Raw genomic sequence first — 5,674 nt, 5'->3', positions numbered from 1 at the left:
CAGAAACTTAGATTGCAAGAAATGTAAATTGCAAGAATCTTAAATTGCAAGAATGGTAAATGACTTAAAATGTAAAGGGGAATTGGGACTTGGAATTGCAAGAATTAAACAAGGAGAATTTAAATTGCATTAAACAGAAGAGTAAATGAGCAATGGGTGAAACAGATTCGAAACAGGAAATTTAATGAACAATTAAAGTAAGAAGCAGAAAATTGAAATGGGAAATTGGATCTCAGGACCCAGAGACTAGAAAACTGAGTCTAGATCTCAATGCCTTCCTAGATCCAACAAGAACAATAGCAAGGAATTGTAAATTGCAACAGAATTAGATGAAGAAGCAAGTAATTGGAATTGAAAATTAAATTGCAGTGAAAGTCAAAAGTGAGATCTAAGGTGAGATTGAAACAGAATTCCTTCAATTCTCCAACCCAAGATCCAAGACAAATGTAAGTGAAATTGAAAGCAATTAAAACTCAGAAATTCAAGATCATTCAAGCTCCCAAAACCATAAAAAAAACTCTCTGAAAACTCAAAAAGGAAGCTCTCCGAATAAATTGAATCTAAGCCTATTTATACACTTTCTTCAATTGATCTTCAAGCCTTGAGTTGGGCCTTTGCTCTTGGTGGAATTGGGTTGAAAGAGGCCTTGGTTGATTGCTCTTGAAGTTTGGAGAGAGACCCAAATGAATCAATTGAACCGGATGTGAGTTTTGCAAAGTTGGGTTTTTAAAGTTAGCCTCAAAGTTAGGGGCTAACTTCATGGCTAACTTTTTTTAGCAGCAAACCCCATTCTCTGCACTTCACGTTTGGGCCAACGTTAGGGGGCTAACTTTGACCCTAACGTTGGCCTTGCTTTGAGTTGGAGTGGCGCCAACGTTAGCCTCCAAGTTAGGGGCTAACGTTGGCGCTAACGTTGCACACCCTGGAGAACAAAATTTCATGCCAACGTTAGCCTCCAAGTTAGGGGCTAACGTTGGCGCTAACGTGGCTAACCCCTGGGAGCAATTTCTCATGCCAACGTTAGCCTCCAAGTTAGGGGCTAACGTTGGCGCTAACGTGGCTAACCCCTGGGAGCAATTTTAGTTCCCAACGTTAGCCTCCAAGTTAGGGGCTAACGTTGGGGCTAACTTCAATTCCAACTTCATTTGTTCCTGGTTCAATCTCCCTTGATTCATTGTCTCATCTTAGCTTCTAGCCATTCCTTCTCACTTCAATCCTTTTCCAAGCTTTCTTCACCTATCATAAATCAACCAAACACATCAAAGCTATGCTTGAAATTATGAGATGATCATTCTATCCTAATATGCACCAATTATGGCATCAAACCTCATGAATTTGCATTAAATCATATATGGTTGGTTTAATCAAAGGAAGCATGAAAATCTACCTAACTTAGCTTGCTTAAGCCTCAAGAAAGTGCATAATCTAAGTGAAATTAAAAGAAAAAGACTAGTGAAACTAGGCTAAGATGACTTGTCATCATTAGTATCACTAACGTGATCACTAACGTGGAAAGGGAGCAAGCTTGCAACGTTAGTGGTATAGTTATCACCACTAACGCCCTCGAAAGCCATCACATCCCACGTTAGTTGCCACGTTAGTTACACTAACGTGGAAGGAAGAGGAAGCTCCAACGTTAGTGGTAAAGTTAACACCACTAGCGTTTCAAAGGCCACACATAACCACGTTAAGAGCCACGTTAATCTAATTAACGTGAACTCTAACATGGAATAAAAAGAGATCACCAACGTTAGTGACACTAACTTTGTCACTAATGTTGGACCAGGCCAAGATTGCCTACGTTAGTGGCCACGTTAAGGCAACTAACGTGAATGGTAACGTGGAGCAAGGAATGATGTGCCAACGTTAGTGACACTAACTTTGTCACTAACGTTGGAGATGGCAAGCATACCCACGTTAGTAGCCACGTTAATGCCATTAACGTGAAGCACTAACGTGGAAGAGGGGGCGTTTTGTAGCGTTAGTGACAAAGTTAGTGTCACTAATGCCCTCGAGTCTTGGCATGCCTGCGTTAAGGGCCACGTTAGTTACACTAACGTGGACCATTAACGTGGGAGAAAGGGACAAGGAGCAACGTTATTGGCAAAGTTAGTGCCAATAACGCTAGCGAAGGACAAAAAGGCTACGTTAGTGGTCATGTTAGTGCCACTAACGTTGAAGTTAACGTGGTTCATTTGGGTTGGGACGTTAGTGACAAAAGTTAGTGTCACTAACGTCTTCAAACCAGAATCTACACTTAACGTTAACACCACTAACGTCCTGACTAACTGCATGCCATATCTGACTCACTCTTTTTCTATAAGCAAAGCTGAGCCCATTGAAGACTGTAACTGCTTCAACTAAAGATCAAAGGCCCATATCCAAGACTTGGAGAGCTAACTAGAAGATCAGAAGAGTAGTATAAAAAGGAGTAGTTTTGAACTAAAAGGGAGCTTGGCATTATTGGGAGCTACACTCTGTATATTTACTTTCTCTGCAATTTCTAGTTACATTACAATGCACTTTTCTTTTACGTATTCCATTCCCAGAGCTATGAACAACTAAACTCCTTTCATTGGGTTAGGGAGCTCTGTTGTAATTTGATGGATCAATTATAGTTTTTATTTTTCTTCCTCTTTCTTTTCTCTTGATTTTGCTAGAAAGCTTTCGGTCTTCAACCAATTGGTTAGTTATCTTGGAAAAGAAACTCTCTATAATTGGAACTCCTCTGATCCTTGAAAGAGGAATGAGGAGATCACGCTAGAATTGGTTTCTCATATTGGATTTGGTTGGGGGTTGGATGGATATTGTGACATGTAATCCTATCAATACTTTGATCTTTGAAAGTGTATGGTATAATCAGTGACCAAACTTCATCTCTTCTCATGAGCAATTAAATCAAGGAATTGGGAAATTGTTCAAATTTAGAGAGATTGGGTTGCCAAGGAATTGGGATCCAATCACTTAAGATTGCCAAGGAGATCAATGAATGCATTGATTGAGGAAGAGATGAAGACGAACTTGATCCGGAGAATGCAACATCTCCTAAGCCCAACGAATTTCCCATCTCTGATCTTACCCATTCTCTTTACTTTCTGTTATTTACTTTCATGCTCATCTACCCATTTTCCCATTTAAGATTTTACAAATTTATATTCCCTGTCATTTATCTTTCCCACCTTTAATTATCTGCAATTCTCACTCAATTTAGCTTAACTTAAGTAGAACACTCCTCTAATTAAATTTGCTCGACCAATCAATCCCTGTGGGATTCGGCCTCACTCTATTGTGAGTTTTTACTTGACAACAATTCGGTATACTTGCCGAAAGGAAACTTGTTGAGAGACAAGTTTTCGTGCATCAAGTTTATCGCGCTGTTGCCAGGGATTAATTTTGTATCGAAAATGATTAAACTAGAGGATAACTAGATTGAGCAATTTCCTTCTGTTTCATTTATTTTGTTTCTATTATTTACTTTCAGTTTCAACCATTTTCATTTATTATTTCCCTTTTTATTTTAATCTCTTAGTTAATTCACAACTCTGTCAACTAATCCACTAACTTTTTGATAAATTGCTTCACTCACACTAACAGTAACCTTAACAAGAGTAATTTCTTCACTTTTTTCTTGCTTGTGACTTGCTGATTGTATGACAGGCAGAAGAAGAGGAGCCTCAACCTCCTTTGAATCTGAACCTAAGAGGACCCTCTTTAGATTAAGGAGGGAAGCAAGAGGGAAGAGTGTTGTTGGTGCTGAGGAAGAAGAGGAGGACTTTGAGACAGACATGGAGGAAAATATGGAAAACCACCATGAGGAAGAGACACACAACCATGCCAGAGAGGGCCCAGCAGACCATGCTGGGCAGGAGAGAAGAGTTCTAGGCTCTTACATTACTCCAAATCCAGGAAACCGTGGAAGCAGCATCCAAAAACCAACCATACATGCCAATAACTTAGAACTGAAGCCCCAGCTTATCACCCTTGTTCAGAACAACTACTCATTCGGAGGAAGCGCCCAAGAAGACCCCAATCAACACTTGACCACCTTCCTAAGAATATGCGATACTGTGAAGTCTAATCGTGTTCATCCTGACACCTATAGATTGGTTTTATTCCACTTCTCTCTTAGGACAAAGCATCTAAATGGCTGGAATCTTTCTCGAAGGAGAGTTTAACAGCCTGGGAAGATGTGGTAAATAAGTTCTTGGCGAGATTCTATCCTCCCCAAAGGATCAATAGGTTAAGAGCTGAGGTACAAACCTTCAGGCAACAAGATGGTGAAACTCTCTGTGAGGCATGGGAGAGGTTTAAGGACTTAACAAGAAGGTGCCCACCGGACATGTTCAATGAATGGGTGCAATTACACATCTTCTATGAAGGGTTGTCTTACGAATCAAAGAAGGCAGTAGACCACTCTTCCAGGGGATCTCTAAACAAGAAGAAGACCATTGAAGAAGCCATAGATGTCATTGAGACTGTAGCTGAGAATGACTACTTCTATTCTTCTGAAAGGAGCAACACTCGAGGAGTAATGGAGTTGAACCATATGGATGCACTACTAGCTCAAAACAAGATGATTACCAAGCAGTTGGCCGACCTTACCAAGCAGATGGAAAGGAACCAAGTCGCAGCAGTCACCACCTCATTATCAGCTCAAGAAGGAGTAAATTCAGAGGAAGGAGGTGACTGGGAACAGGCCAACTATGTTGGAAACTCACCCAGGCAATCCCATGATCCATACTTCAAAACCTACAACCCTGGTTGGAAGAACCATCCAAACTTTGGGTGGGGAAACCATCAAGATCAAGGCCAGGATCAGAGACGCCACAACCTCAACAATAATGCAGCCTACCAACATTCCACACAGAGACCATATCAAAACCAAAATGGCCATTCTCAACACTCTAACCCCAACTCACCACCACCATCTGAAGATAGGCTCTCCAGAATTAAGGTTTTGCTTGAAGATATATGCAAGGAAGTTCAAGATAATAGAGTGTTCAAGGATGAAGTACGGGCTAATATGAAGAATCGGGGGGACACCATCAAGAGGCTCGAATCTCAAGTAGGATATCTCTCTCAGTAGATCCCTAAGCCCATGCATAGCTTTCCAAGTGACATTGAGAAAAATCTGAGAGGAGAAGCAAAGAAGGTGAGATGGGAAGAATGTAAGATGGTCACTATAAGTGATGAGGAGAATTTGGAAGAAGTGAACAAACCATCAAGGCTCCCCCAAGGTGGTTCAAGAGCGCATCCAGACAAGAAAGACCAAGGAAGTGAGCCTACACAAAGAAAACAGCCAAAGGAGAAGGAAGTCTTGAACCCCTATGCACCCAGAGCACCATTTCCCCAAAGAGTCAAAGGGGGTGTAGTAGGGAAAGTATACTCAAGATTCCTCGACATGTTTTCATCTCTCCATATAAACATACCATTCATCAAGGCTCTTCAACAAATGCCCTCACACATTAAGTATATGAAGGAGCTACTGACCAAGAAGAATTCATTGAAGGGTGGGCAAACAATAGTGATGAATAAGGAGTGCAGTGCCCTCATTCAAATAGAGTTGCTTACAAAAAGGAAGGACCCAAGGAGTTTTCACATTCCTTGTGCTATAGGGGAAACAAGGATTGATAGGGGACTTTGTGACCTAAGAGTAAGCATCAACTTAATGCCC

The sequence above is a fragment of the Arachis stenosperma genome, chromosome 9 (assembly GCF_014773155.1).
Source record: "Arachis stenosperma cultivar V10309 chromosome 9, arast.V10309.gnm1.PFL2, whole genome shotgun sequence".
Lineage (NCBI taxonomy): Eukaryota > Viridiplantae > Streptophyta > Magnoliopsida > Fabales > Fabaceae > Arachis > Arachis stenosperma.
This window is presented reverse-complemented; position numbering follows the sequence as displayed.